This window comes from Ambystoma mexicanum, chromosome 6q (assembly GCF_040938575.1).
Source record: "Ambystoma mexicanum isolate Mex_15411 chromosome 6q, UKY_AmexF1_1, whole genome shotgun sequence".
Taxonomy (NCBI): Eukaryota; Metazoa; Chordata; class Amphibia; order Caudata; family Ambystomatidae; genus Ambystoma; species Ambystoma mexicanum.
In genome coordinates this window covers 82987540-83003633 of record NC_090937.1, presented here as the reverse complement: position 1 = coordinate 83003633, position 16094 = coordinate 82987540, and the positions used below count along the sequence as shown (strand labels likewise).

General features: G+C 45.4%; 1 protein-coding gene across 6 annotated transcripts in view; it reads left to right on the top strand.

The window, feature by feature from the left end:
• LOC138515788 (UDP-glucuronosyltransferase 2A1-like) overlaps positions 1–16094 on the top strand; it is a 428107-nt gene that overhangs the window by 303272 nt on the left and 108741 nt on the right. The window lies entirely within an intron of this gene.

Sequence of the window (16094 nt, the reverse complement as noted above, 5' to 3'; positions counted from 1 at the left end):
GCCACATCCGGGGATTTTGCGGGTGGCGGTCATGGAAATGGGACTATGGGGATTGCCAATCAGGTGCTTAGGGTGTGCGGCAATAGGAAGAAGTTATATAGAATAACATAATGCTATCCACTACTGACAAAAGTCTTTTTGGCATTATTGCTAATGGCAGTCGATCAGGTCATGATAATACTCTTATGAACCAATTGCAACTGACTGTGAACACTTTCCTTCTGAGTATCAATCTGAATGTCTCAATAGATAGTAATGACGACCCCCTCTTTAATATCAAATGAAGAAAAAAGCCACTGGATGAGATATGATTAGATCTTTGGAATATGTAAGAAAGATATGCACGTTATACTAAGCAATGTTTTAATATAGGTAAACGACGCAACTATTTAGAAATATGGATTTTAAAAGATGTGTATAGTTTCTTCGTTTGATATCTTACCATGTAATGAATATACGGGTGGATGGAAATCTATTCCGTATGATAGGGGGAAAGGTCGGTACTGTGAATATGAAGTTGAAACAGTGAGACATCTGCTTACTATGTGCTCTAAACTGAGTAACTATTATTATAGGGGCTATAATGACTTTATGTAATCTGGACATGATAGCCTCTGATACTTTTTTGGGCAGCTATCTATGCGGCACTAACGCAAGTATATATTGGCGCAGCTTATTTTATATGGAAGAGAATTGTAACTAATATTGTTTTATGTATATGCTGTTTAATGAATTAGAAGTATATTTGATATTGTTTTAATGATTATAGATTGATGAATTGAGGGATTGTAATAATGTTTTAATAATGGTTTGGATTAATTGTAATGTAATTTATGTGATAAAACTGTGTAGAATGTTTTAATTAGCCATAAGCACAATAAATATATACAATACAAAATAAAATAAATAGCATAGCCAATGTTACTATTTCACGAATTATCCCAAGAAGCATAGTAAAGACAACCCCTAAATATTACTTCTTCTTTAATAGTTTATTCTAATAAAAATATATTTATACACAGCAGAGCAATACATTTCATTACATAGACAGTTTACAATACACAGTTGAGATTAAAAAATGAATTAAAACACAGCAGGCATGACAGAAAAGAAAACATGAACAAATAAAATTAAATCAAACATAGTTGGCTCAATATGATTTCAAACACCAGTATCCACTATCCCTCAAGGGAGCAAATCTGTACATTGTCCCCTGAGGTAAATCAGCAACATCCAAGCCACATATGGTGAGTCAGTCAAGAGAAGGTAAAATAGTGCTGGGCGACACTGTACGCAATTCGGCTGTCTGAGGTAAATCAGCAACATCCAAGCCACATATGGTGAGTCAGTCAAGAGAAGGTAAAATAGTGCTGGGCGACACTGTACGCAATTCGGCTGTCTTAGGACAGGAAGAATAGTTATGTGCCTAATATGCGAATATGCAGGGCAAAAAAGAATAAAATGTAGAGCGTCCTCCTCTGGAAAATCACACATTGGTCAACTGGATTCCTCGGGAAAGACCTGCCAGTTTACAATATTGGCTCTGGTGATTGGCCAGCATTCAGATTGATGTAAGATATTGCTGCATGGAACCCACATAACTAACAGTGGAATGAATTCTATGAGCATTAATGTGAAACGGCCTAGATTCCTGTTGTTCTTCGACAAAGGTAACAAACGTTTTCTTGTATTTATTCTTGAATTCAGCGTTCAAAATGCTGCTAAGCGAAAAGAGTGGTAATGCATTAATTTAATGCAAATGAAATGTAATGTAATTAAACCATGGAATCTTATGCCAACCTTCACCCGCTAAATAAACCTTCATGATAAACGGGTCAAAGCCACCATAGGGCTTGACCAAGTTCTCACCCAAAATAAAAGTGGTGCCAAAGACCACTCATCCTCTAGAAAACTGGCACCGTATTCAACATGCACCGCAAATGAGTGTGCCGGGCTCGAGAGACCCAAAAGCCTTTTAAAGAATGTGTTCTCCATGTTTTGTAGCTCAGGCACCTTCTCAATACCCCATAGCGATGCAATATAGTTGGTTGCTGCCTTCGTCTGCGCCCCATCCACCTTCAATATCATAGAAAGTGGTTGGACGTGGCACACGGACATGAAACGAGACACTCCCCGCAAGAATTGACTCATTTTATTTTTCTGTTTACTGATATGGGCTTTTATGAAAACAGGTGGGTAAAACCGTATACCTAGGTATTTTGTATTCGTATTTTATTTGTAAGTAATTTAGAGTTTTACACCAAAGTGCTGAACAAGACACACTTACAGTACAATCAAATGTAAAATCACTAGCTATACAACATTTTCTTTAAGACTGGAGATGATAGTTCTCAAGAGAAGTACGAAATACAGAGTAAAAAGTAATAGAATGAAGAGAGAGAGGAAGAGAGTTCAAGTAATGCGAGGCAAGCAAGGAAAAGTAACAGAATCGTGATTGGGCAAAGGGGGGTGAGGAACTGGCAAGAATTGAGACTGAGAACATAAAGCTCGAGATGAAAAATAAAAAGAAATAAGAGATGAAAGATGCGAAGGCACAAGACTATAAAGGGATTTGAAAACAATACAGAGACAATTTAATTTGAGATGAGAATGAATAGATAACCATCCAAGAGAAGATAGTGACAGAGAAATAGAATCATGAGGAGAAAATAAATATAACAAACTAATGGAGGCATTAAAAACAGATTTTAAAGGAACCACACGAGAAACAGGGAGACCTAACAGTAGAATAGAAGAATAAAATAGGCGTGAGAAAGTAAGTGAGGAATTAAAATGTTTGGCGGCATTAACCATAAGAATGGGACTAGTTTTATGGATATTGAAAAGGTAATAATGACAGGAGAGTGATATAGTCAAAATGTGATAAGAGAAGGATAAATAATTATGAAGATACAGACCAAGATTACGAGCAGAGCTAGAAATAGGGAGAAAAGAATGCAGGAAGAAAACAAAAGGGGAGGGGAGGGAGGAGGAATAGTATTAGCAGGCAAAAAAAGAACTTCAGTTTTATTTGCGTTCAAAACAAGAAAATGGTCAGACATCAAAGTCTTGATGGCTGAAAGACAGGAAGCAAGATTATCGTGAATTGAAGACATGAAGGAAGAAATGAACAGAAAGAGTTGGTTATCATCTGCATAAAAGTGATGGGTGATGCTGAAAACACTAGAGGAGATGTGTAAAGGGAGAAAAGGAAAGGTCCAAGAACAGAGCCTTGCGGAACGTCATGGTAATCAAAATCATACACCCTCGGTATAGCGGTGCTGTTGCTCAACATTTTATGCATCTTTATTGCCCTTTTCCTCAGCCCACAGGTCATTACTTCTGATTTGGAGATATTTATTTTCAGGTCTAGGACATTCATAAAATCTGTGTACCCAGTAATCAGCTTGTGGAGTGCATTAGGTGTTTGGGCTATCAGGACAGTGTCATTGGCATGCGCCAGGAGGGGAAAAGCACTATTGGCCATACTAGGGTAATTTTCATTAGTGTCCACCAATGCCTTGTGCAGACCATTAATGTACAATGTAAAAGGGACAGTGTCTGGTACACAAACCCGTCAAACCCCCATATTTACATAAAAAAGGGTGTGCACTGGCCCTGATGACCAAACTGCACACACGCCTGATTACCACTATTTATTAGCCTAAGGGCAGTTATGATCTGGACAGGACAGTCCATGGACCTGAGCTCAGTCAATAGTTTATCTTGATTAACCTTGTCAAAGGCAGTGCTCAAGTCCAGGAAAGCCGGGAAAATCGATTCACCCCGGAAATATAGTGACTGTGCCACCAACAAATAGAGATTAAGTGCCTGTTCCCCCATACACACCCCAGGATGAGAACCAAGGTGAATATCCAAAAGTATGGAGTAGGTCAAAATCCACTGTGCCAAATACCCCAACTATACTCTTTTGAAGATCTTAAAAGTCATAAAGAGTAATGACATTGGTCTATAGGCGAGAGGACTTGTGCAGTCTCCTTTTTTGGAAATGGGGCAAATAATGGGCAGTTTCCAAGAGGAGGGTATCTCACAAGTTTCCAAAATAGCATTAAAGCTATAGGTTAACAATGGAGCCCATAGGTCTCCCAGAACCAGAAGAATGTCTGCCGGGACTGCATCAGGGCCAGGGACTAGATTATGAGCCTGATTTGCGATAGCGAGAGAAACCTCATTCAGAGAATATTTCTGGGGCATGTCATGTACTATCCTGACTGCTTTCTCAGTGGGGCCATGATACAGTTTGGAAAAATGTTCTACCCAAGCCTTTGCCACAACATGCGTCTCTGTGCCTTTCTCGATTCACTTATATAGTGGCCCCTGGGCCACAAACTTCCAGAATGTCTTAGAACCCTTTGCCGATGCTGCTTCCACCAAGGTTTCCCATGCCTCTTCTTCCAATTCCCTTTTCCGTTTCGTTAGGGCTGCCCAAAAGGCAGCTCTTGCCTGAATGATTTCTCCTTTAGATCTTATAGGAGATCTCAAAGCAAAAGGGAGAGCCAGTTTTGGCGTTTTACACTGTTCATTAAACCAAACTCTCACTTGATGCTTTTTCTTTGTAAATTCTCTCTGAAACAAGCACGACAATGATCCCATTAGTTGATTGAAAAAGCCTACCGCAGAAAGGGGGGGTTGAAGAGTCATCTAGAATAGATAGCATCAATGATGAAAAGGAGGAACTTACATCCTGATAGAATTTAGAAGGATCAATCCTCTTGCGCTTGATTCTTCTCTTACAGTGCCGATTCGCCTCTGCTATATCTAGATGATTCATGTTGGACATCATCAATGAGTTGCACTGCCATAGAAGTCGGAGGCAAATGACTACAAATTCATGTATCGAATGCCACTGATTAACCTGAAGACAGAAACAGTCAATAGTCGAAGTACCGTGATGATTGCTTAAGGTCATATGTCCAGATATGTCTGTGGCAATGCAGCCATTGACAGAGCAGAACCCCCATTCAAGGAGTCAATAAGAAAGCTATGATCCTCTGGCACAAGTACGGGTATCCTTCATCTGGGGAGTTGGGATGCCACGAACTGAGTCTTAAGTTATATCATAGAGGTCTTCAGGTAACCCCTCCCCCAATTTAACAATAAATCTCCTCCCAGCAAAAGAATAGTATTAGGCTTCAGCACAGGGATCACTTTCTCTTGCAAATGTTCCTTAAATACACCCAGTCTATTCGTTTCAGACATATGTGGGCTGTTATACAAATTGATGATACTCAAGGGATGCTCTTGTGCGTTTAATCAATTGCAGGTAATTCAGGTTAGTATAAATGACTTTAACCCTGCATTCCAGTGATGCCTTAATCAGGATTACCATTCCCCCAAAACATCGCCCTCTCTTGTTCTTACATGCTAGAAGTGAGAAGGATATAAATCCATCTATAAATAAATTGTGTAAGGCCCAAGTCTCTTGTAGGAGAATCAAATCAAACAATTTCAAGAAGACTAATGTGTCCTGATCAACAAATGTGGCCTAGGCCCCGCGCAATATCCCATGATAGAAACAATGTTAAGGCCTGGTGGGAGATCAAGTGCCTCTGCCGACCAGAGGCGTTGCTGGTGGGGGCTACGGGTGCTATAGCCCCTGGTCTTTTGGTTGTAGCCCCGGATAGAATCTCAGGAGCTACAACCAAAAGGCTAGCTAGCCCCGAGTCCCGACATTTCCGACATCAGCATAGCCCCGGGTCTTTTCCAGACGTAGCGAAACCCCTGCTGCCAACCCTGATCTACCTCACTATTAGAAGATTGAGTGAGAACTGTGGCTAAACCCGAGGTTAAAGGGGGATCCAGTCAATCTATTTCGATGGTTGCTAGCACGTCATATTGATTAGAGCCAATACTAGCCCCCTCTAGCATGGAGGTTTGGCCAAATGGGAGAGATTCAGCCCTAGACTTGACACAAGGCCATGTGTTTGAAGTATTTCAGTTGTTTCAAGAGGCCCTACTCATTCCACTACTGTTCCTATTGTCCTCCAACTGATGTCTTTACACATGTTTTACCCCAGTGTTGCTCAAATATGATACATTTGGTAGGTAGAAGAAGGCAAGAGGAAGAAACCTACTAGTGTGTTGTAGGTCATTGAAGAAGCGCCCTCTAGAAAGATTGGAATTAGTAAGATAGGCTAGAAGTAAGGGATTTGCTAGGGTTACAACCACACAGTCTCCATCAACAGTTGTTTTTGGGGTCAGACACACCCAACCATTAATATTAAACAGGGATCTACTTTGGGCCTTGGAAATTCGTTTTCACCCAATGGCTTGCTTTATTTATCAGCAAGGCCTTTGACTCACCTCTCTCATTGGATAACACGGGTATACCAATTATAACCCCCACCTAGGGGGGGCGGCGCAGGAGGCAAATCAAAACCATCCTTTCCCTTTAGCTTCAAGGTTGCATTAGGATTTTTACTGTAACGAGGCCTACCCTCCAAATGGTTAGCAGTCTGAAAGTGAAGGCAAATATCAGCTTTAACAATGCAAGATGTGGTAGCACCAAGCAACATATCATTCCCCACTGAAGCACAAAGGTTGCCTGATGGTAATGCCCTTATGATGTTCTCCACTCGAGGGACAGATTCCAGTGCAATAACATTTAGCTCAGAAAGGCCCTTCTTAATTGACCTGATGGAATCATCTATAATTGCTAATGAACCCATGACCAGTTGCATAGAGAGAGAGTAGGGAGTCCAAAATGGGACCTAGTTTCCTATTCAGTACTTCGTCTAAGAGCTCAACCTCGCTACTACCTGATGTAACACTATCCTAAGATAGTAAGTCATAGATCACTGGTGCCACTCCTTGGCCCTGCTGTTGGTCCTGGGGCTCTAGGTTGATCGATGAAGTTACCCACTGGGTGGAGTTAGGGACCTCATCCCCACACACACACACACACGCACCAGCAATCAGGACCACTGGAAGCAAAACTCATGCATACCACTCAGACACACTGGCACCAGTTTGTGGAAGTCCCAGCCCACTTCCTTTCAGCAAACACACACAGCCCTCCAGTAGCCAGACAAAGGCCTCTGCTTTCCCGGGCACTTGAAGTCCATACAAGGATTGTCTTGGCCTCACAGCTAGGAAGAATGGTAAAAGACAAGATTGCCAAAGGACAAGCAAAAGATCTTGTGGCATGGCCATGTTTGACCACTAGCCACAGATGGTAGCCAAATGCGATAAACATGATAAGGCTAAAACGAAATGCACCAAAAATAGTAAAAAGCCACTGCTGCCACCAGCTTGTCCATTTAGAACACCCGGAGTAACAAAAAATCCTCTAAGTGTTAGTCGAGGGCAAAACAAAAAATGTACCCCATTGTACTGCATTGTAAGATGCATAGTACAATGATAAAAAGTTACCACAAATGATAGCAAGTTACTAAGGGTAATAACAAAGTAGCTAGACTAAGGGAAACAATGTTTCTCAGTACTGACAGTCTGAAGGACATGTCACTTTCCCCATAACAGATGAGCAGAGCCAGTGTAGTGAAGCTTAAGGCTTCACTGCACTGTAAAAAGAACAGGACAGATTAAAAAATAAAGGCAAAACGTTTGGGGGTCCATAGAAATGGAAGGAAAGGTGCAGTAAAGAGAAATCTTTCCTAACAGGCATTCATTGCAGGATCTATCTGTGATGGTTTTAAAAGGTGTTCTCTTGAATACCACACACTGAAGGACGTGGGAGCTCAAGTACCTGAAGATGCTTAACCTAAAAGGCAGCGGTCATAACATCGGCATTGGATTCATGACACAATATGGCCAACTTTGAACCTAGGTCCAGTAGGGCAATCTCAGAAGACTCAGGGGGAGTCACCATTTCTCACTAGCAGCTGCCAGATACTACTCTTCAGGATCCCTAATGCGTGAGGGGCACAGGACACCCACAACGGAAATCTTGGGCGTCTAAGCTCAACTGTTTGGCACTGAGCATGAGACAAGCCCAGAAACAGCTGACACTGCACCGTCCAAAAATGGCTAATGTTTGTTTTTTCATTTGTCACACTGTATGCAAGCCAGGAAGCCATTGCGGAGCTTCAGGCATAGTGAGGTAACATTGGAGACTGCATCAGTTACACCTTAGAGCACATTTTTGTAGAGACAAACTATTTACCAGCCAGGAAGCCTTAGCTGCTACTTTGGAATTACTAAAACACTTAGACGCTACTTCGAGGCTGCAAAACACTTTTTTAGACTCTGTGATTAAAATACAAAATTACCACATTTCCCATTGTTGTGTTTTCAAACCTCTCACTACAATGCGCCTTTTAAAATAACATAATAACAAGTAATTTTATGAAACTAACAAGGTCCACCATAAGACTGCTTGTACCTAACTTGATGGTTACATGTGAAAGTAATCTGTTTTTCACTTTTTTCCTGTTAAATGCAACTCTCAGAATGTTTACTGTTTTCAACACCTACTTCTAGGAGTGTTTATGGCCTTTTCGATAAGAAAGCAGTTCCAAGCCCACATTCAATTCATTCTGTTCCTCCAGCCAATGAAATGTTGCTTTTCTATTCATTTTGAGCGTGATCTGTGCTGTGGCTTTTCTTTACGAATCATTTCAACTGCCACATCTGATGAAGAGGTCTGTGGGACTTTGTAAGCTAATGTTTTGTTCCATCTCTGCATAGACTTATGAGTTAGTCTGATTAAAAGGTATCACAATCTGCAACTTGTGTGATTTTAAAACTGGACTAACACAGTGCCTAACTTTTCTTTGTGAATAATAGAGGATAAACTGAGGGGGAATTATCACAATCATTTCAAATGACACTGGGCCTCATTACACGGTAGGCAGTAGGGACATACCGTTACCGGTAAGGGATTACCGGTATCGGTAAATCCCCTCCCCAATCACGACCCGGACATACCGCTATTAGCGGCACCGCTAAGTAGGTGGCACTATTAGTGGCAAGTCCGTGAGCGCGCGCCCCCTCAGACCGGAAATAGCGGCATAGCGCTAATATCACGGCATCACGAGCCATGCGTACATGGCAATACCGGCATGTAGTAGACCCAAAGAACCCTTACCGGCAAGGCGCTAATACCGGCATCGCGAACCACACGTTAAAAGAGCACAGCAGAGTTCCCACCTGCCACAGGTGAACAAAATCAGCACAGGTGGAGGCAATGGAGACTGGCAGCACAAAATAGCACACCACACCCCTCCCCACACCCATTCCCACACCAAAATGGATGCAATACTAGCAGCGTTACATGGGCTAGAGGACATGATTGCAGTGCAGCAGCTACAACAACAGGCAGCACAGAGGAGACGCAGGAGGAGGAGGAGGAGGAGGAGGGCAAGACAGGCGCAGCAAGCACCACCAGTGCACCTAGTGATACCACAGAGGCAGCCACCAATTCCCAGGATCAGAGCCAGTCCAGTCAACCTAACCCCTGAGCAGATACACACCCTGTACCGTCTGGACTGGGATACCATCACCACCATAGTAGACATGATATACAACGACATTGTGAGTCTCATTGACATCCGTACTGCCATCCCCCCTCTACTGAAGGTAGTAACAGTGCTCCACTTCTTGGCCACAGGCACCTACCAGCATACGGTAGGTCAGATGCATGGCATATCACAACCAGTATTCTCACGCACACTGAACCAGGTGCTCGATGCCCTCCTGAAGCACACAAGTCAACACATATACATGCCACGGACTGCCCAGGAGATCTCCAACACCAAAGTTGGCTTCCATTCACTGGCAGGCATCCCAAGTTGCATCGGGGCCATCGACTGTACCCATGTAGAACTGGTGGTCCCACATGCCAATGAGGCAGTGTACCATAACAGAAAGCTATACCACTCCATCAACGTTCAAATGGTATGTGACTCCAACAAGATCATCACACATTGCTGTGCCCGATATCCCGGTTCAACCCATGATGCAATGGTCCTGCGGAACTCGACAATACCACGATACATGGAGCGACATGCTGGACAACGTTCGTGGCTACTTGGTGAGTAGCAGGCCGACCACATGTCAGTGTGATGTGGATTGTGAGTGGGGGGGGAGATGCATACTCCAACTGGGCGTGAATGGGGGGGGAGATGCATACTCCAACTGGGCGTGAATGGGGGGGGGGTGCATACTCCAACTGGGCGTGAATGGGGGGGGGATGCATACTCCAACTGGGCGTGAATGGGGGGGGGAGATGCATACTCCAACTGGGCGTGAACTGGTGTCATGAGAAGAATGGACATACATTTTTGCATCACTGTACAGTGAGGCAGCCCACAATGGACCAGAGACAAAACCACATGCTGGAAGTGAGTGCCACGACAAACATATCAATCCATTACGCCAAACAGGCCATTCGAAACAACATGCACACCGCACAACACACCATTTCCCCCATTACACAAATCAGCAACATGCATATCAAAATCACAACTGAAATGTACGCTGAACAACATCAGAAATGGTCCGCGCACATGAGTGCATACAAATGGATCCCCTGTAGCCATTGTGGTGAGGCACACCCGTACCCCACCACTGAATTGCCATCAAACAGCATGGGGAAATCAACTAAGGAATGGCAGTGTATTAGCAGTGTGGCACTAACGTTGCCAGGTCCAGGAAATACAAATCACTTAAACTCAGGCGGGACATGGCAATCCCTGCCATATGCATGCATGGTGCATGTCCACTTGCAAGGACCACCTCACCTTCCCACATTGCAGTTACCCTGATTGCCATGCGTGCTTGGATCTCTGGATGTCGTTGAATATACAATGTTTGTTTGTGTGATATGTGCACGCTCCACATTATGTAGACACTTACACATACCCATTGTTGCACCCATGCAGGTGATGCAGGTTATCCCCTGAAGAGGTGGCTCCTTACCCCTGTGCGGAACCCACAGAACAGGCACGAAGAGGACTACAATCATGCACACACCCGTAGCCGCGTGGTGATCGAGCAGACATTCGGCCTATTGAAGGAACGCTTCCGGTGCCTCAGCAGGTCGGGCGGGGCACTCCTGTACGGGCATGAGAAGGTGGCCAAGATCACCATGGCATGTGTCATGCTTCACAATATGTGTATCAGACGGAATGTGCCAATGCCCCCTGACATAGAACTGCGACCACCGTCTGAGGATGATGACGGGGATGAGGGTGGAGGAGAGGGGGCTGCAGGTCATGCAGGTGGCGATGCCCATGAGGGACGTGCTGTGCGGCAGCACCTGATAGACCATTGTTTCCGATGCACATGGATTAGGAGGGTGCAATTGGTGTTCAGCTCAGGGCACGGGGTGTATGGAGGACATAAACACAGTGCACCCTTCAACAATAAAGCACACATACACAATGATCAATGTCCAGTCATGTGATTATCCATGCCATTACGTGTATTGAGCATTATGTCATTCAAACGTGCATGTACCCTCCACCCCAACAACCCTCACCCCCCCCACAACTCCACCAAACACCCTCACCCCCCTCCCCCCACAACTCCACCAAACACCCTCACCCCCCTCCCCCCACAACTCCCCCAAACACCCTCACCCCCCTCCCCCCACAACTCCACCAAACACCCTCACCTCCCTCCCCCCACAACTCCACCAAACATGGTGTGCACATCAGTGCTGCATTAGTTCCCAAGTGTCAACAGGGACAGGCTGGCCCTACTTCCCTCCTCCACTACCACCATTGGGGGGTTGTGAGTCTGACCGCCGCAAGGACCGGCTGAACCTGCGCAGGATGGTTGTCTGGTCGGAGCTAGTAGACGAGGGGGTGGCTGGTTGATCTGCTCCCTGTGAGTGACGCATGCTCTCCATCGCCTCAGCAATGCGCGTTAGGACCTGCCTCACAGCGGCCATCTCGTCACATAGGCGCGTCGTGTTGCTGTCCATGGCAGCTTTCATGTCCCTTGACAACACCCGGATCTCCTCCCTGGTCGAGGCAGCCTCGCTCACTTGCCGGGCAACCAGGGCATTGAGCTCCTCCTGGCGCTGGCATATCAGGCACATGGTGTCGACTGCGGCCCTGCCCCTGTTACTCCTCGGCGCAGCTTGCTGCATGTGGCAGACATCAGGTGAGCTCGCCACGGGACTGAATGACCCATCCATTGAATCTCCGGCATGCACCTCATGGATGCTGCCATTGGATGTGTTGCATGGGCTGTGGAGTGGGGACAGCTGGGTGCTGGGTGTACGCTGCCCTTCCGGTGTCGGACATGGGTCGTCCACATCACTCATAGGTGCCGTGGCTGCTGCTTCCCCGAGGGAGCTATTGGCTGCGGACGGCGTGCCTTCTGGCACTGGCTCCTGAGTGGTGGGGGTGGGTGGTGGGGGTGCTGCCACAGTGTCGGATGGCATTTCGATCCTTGGTGTGGTCGTTGCGTGTGTGGCTTTTGAACGCTGGGCCACTCCAGATATACCAGTGCCCCTCGATGTACTGGACCTGGTGCCTGCATCCTTTCCCTTGGCCTGCTTTTTGGGTGGTGGGGTCTGCGTTGCAGAGTCCAGCTCCTCACTGTCAGAATGTGACCCTGTGGGGGAGCAAGACAGGGATAGCATCAGTGATGGGTCAACGTGCATCATGCATATGTTGTTGTTGCTGCAGTTCTTTGGATTTGGACATCTAGTTTGGGCCTGCAGGTTGTTGGCCAGATGGGTGGGTCATCCGGACATGTGTCAGGGTGACACGTGTGTGAGGTGCTGCATGCATGTGGTTGTGTGGGGATGTGCACGGCATATATGCAGGGTTGTGTACATGTGTGTGTGATGACCCCATCCATTAGCTAATTCCCATTTCACATTTGGGGGAGGGACTCATGCTTAGCATTGCTGTGTTTTGCGTGGTCACTCACCTCCGTCTGACGTTGTTGCCACACCATATTCCATTCGGCCCACTCCCTCGATGGATTCTATGCCAATGGTGCTGGCACATGTCTCCTCCCACTACTGCATCTTCATCGGGGATCCACCTCCGTCTCCTGTGCCCATGGCCAGATTCCTGTTGGCCGATAAAATGCTGCGTACACGGAGGCGCAGATCATCCCACTGCTTGCGCACGTCCTTTACGGTGCGGGGGGGTGGAGCCCACCGCACTGACTTTCTGCGCCACCTCAGCCCAGATTTCCTTTTTTCTCAGGAGTGCAGGGCGCCGCATGTCGCCAGCGAACACTACGTCTGCATTTGCAGCCAGGGTGTCTGCCAGCATTTTCAATTCCTCGTTTGAGAAGCGTTCTTTGCGCTGGCTCGCATCAGCTTTCTTTAGGGCCTTGGGCATTGTTTGTTCTTGTGGGATGTGGTTTTGCCAGTCGTGGTGTTGCTGCAGGTCCTGAGTGCAGGGGATGGCAATGGATTGTGTTTTTAAAGATGGCCGCCGGGCTCTTTCCCGTTCCGGTGCGATGACGCTATTTCCGGTTCCGGTGTTTTACGGTGACCGCTAATAGCAGTGACCGCTAACAGCGGTGACCGCTAATAGCGTGCAGCATGAGGGCGGAGGTGCTATCAGCACTTTGGTCGGAGCCGGAAAGGTGCTTTTGCGCCATGGCGGTAGGGTCATTTACCGGCATGGCCCTATGCGCGTGTCCGCTAACTCGTAATGGAACGCTATTAGCGGTCTCCTACGATGGCAGACACGCTAATAGCGCCATGACGGTAAATCACATTTTTTACCGCCTACCGTGTAATGAGGCCCAGTGTCTTCAGACATTGCGGCTGCTGTTCTAACATGGAAAAGGTGTGAGATACCGGATCATCTCACCATGATTACCTTTTCGAGGACAGTCTTGCTGATGGGGAAAAAACGGGTGGATCACGGGGGTCTCACTGTTGCTGGTGAAGTAAAAACAATGAAAAGGAAATGCCAGGGCACCGGCATGAGGTATGCGTGCCCAAGGCTGTGGAAAGAAGGAATGGTAGCCCCAGAAGTCTATTACAGAAAGAAAGCATGAAGTAAAAGGATCTCAATTGATGGAATGGCAGTGCTGACATTGAGCCTGATCTGGCAAAAAATATCACCCATATCATTGCATGTGCATTCTACATTTTATTTTAGAATGCCGTGGTGTGAGGCTGGGATTTGAAACATGGTCACCCAGTTCAAATGCAACACTTCCCCACAAGACCACTTGAGGGTCTTAGCAAGAATCTGTGGAATTCCTTGTTAATTCTCCACATTTTATACTTTGATGACAATATAAGAAACTGGGCTATTTCCAAGGTGTTCATGATAAATTTTCAGAGGGATTGAGATGCAAATAATGATGGGGGGGTGAGTAAAATACACCGTCCTCTGCCCCCCCCCCACCTTCTTGAACGCTGCTTCATCCATTCTCTCCCTGCCCCTCTCCGGGTTGGATCCCCAGTAAAAAAAATGTCAATTTCCAGCAATGTGGAATGGTATGCTGAGACATTAAAGCCCAGAGGGGGAGGGCTGTAACCGGCGTTATCGGCCTACACTCCAGTTATGAGCCTAAGGCGATATAACTATGGCCATCTCCCCAAGGCTGTAATGCCATTATGATATGGCAAAATTACAATAACAGAGATTAAAAACCGATTAGAAGCAAAAGAAAACAGTTGGGGAAAGTGCTCAGAAACTTTTAGTGAGCATTTATGTTATGTTATGTTATGTTATGTTATGTTATGTTATGTTATGTCAATTGCCATTCATAGAGAGCTCAAACCCAAGAACAAGAGAGCACTGTGAACAAACAAGCAGAAATGGTAGTGAGTATGATGACCACTCAGTCAATCAGGTAGATATTGCCAGAAAATAAAAGTTGTGAGTTTTTTTTAAAAACTTAATAAAGTTGAATTTGGTTCTAAGATTTGTAGGCAGTTTGTACAGAGAGAACCCTAGCCTGAAAAGCTTCTTCCCTAGCCTTATTTAATTTAAATCTGCAGGTTAGGGGCTAGAAGCATTGTGTGGTGGAAGTCTGACCTCGCCAGATGAGTCACTGAGTAATCTATTTGAGAGATAAGGGGCCCTACTGTAAATATATTTATGAATCCAAGTAAGGATTTCAAACGAAATCCTTACTGGCACGGGTAGCCAATGAAGTTGTTTCAATGCAGAGTGATGAGGACCTGAAGATTCAGTGCAGTTCTCAATGTGCTGTTTTGCAGAATGTGTAGCTTGTAGCAAAGGGATTTGGAAAGGCCAACATAGAGTGAATTACAGTAGTCCGGTTTTGAGTTTATAATGGCCGAAGCGATTACAATAAGGTGATCTTGAGAAAGGATATGACGAAAATGCCTGAACAGCCGAATGTAGTATGAAGTGGTGCTAGCGATCTCGCTCATTTGATAGGAAAAATCAAAATCAGGGACTAGATACATGCCTAGGGACTTGACCTTGCTGTGTAAAGGGAGAGGACTTGAGTTCAAACTAAAGGGGGGATAATATTAAAGCTGGAGCCAGGGAACGGGGATATACCATCAATAATTCTGTTTTATTTGTATTGAGGCCAAGCCAATTTACATTCATCCAAGCTTAAACCTCGGTCATGATGCTCAAGACGGTAGCATTATCACCAGAGAAACTACCAGAGAGTTTAAAAAAAGAGCTGGGTATGGTCAACAATGAACGCTGACGTCCTAGATGAAATGGCTTGACAATTTTGATGTGGTATTGACCTTGTGGAATGTTGGGTTTAACTACTGGCATAAAGCTTGGCGTTTACCTCCGAAATGTTGCCTTAGCCAAAATGTCACCAGGACAATGCACACTGCAAAGTTCCGAGCACCTTCTCCGGCAGGTTCATTGTGTATCTGGCCCGTTTTAAAATGTTGTGATTTTGCGACGTTGTTCTGGCATTACTGCCCTGGGGCGTTGAGGGCTGTTCGTGAGTGTTATCATCAGTTACTGTTGTAACTCGCACATGGGTGTGGACCAATAACACCTATTAACAGCCCTCTCTCCCTGGGTTGTAATGCCTTATTGATAACTTGTCACTCTGAGGAAGTAGAGAATTGTGCATTCTTCCTTTCCCTGGCTGTTATGCCATGTGGCCCCAATTCATGGCATTTTTTGCACAGTTTAAAGTGACTTGTGTTTTTTTATTTATTTAGTTAGTTATTTCAA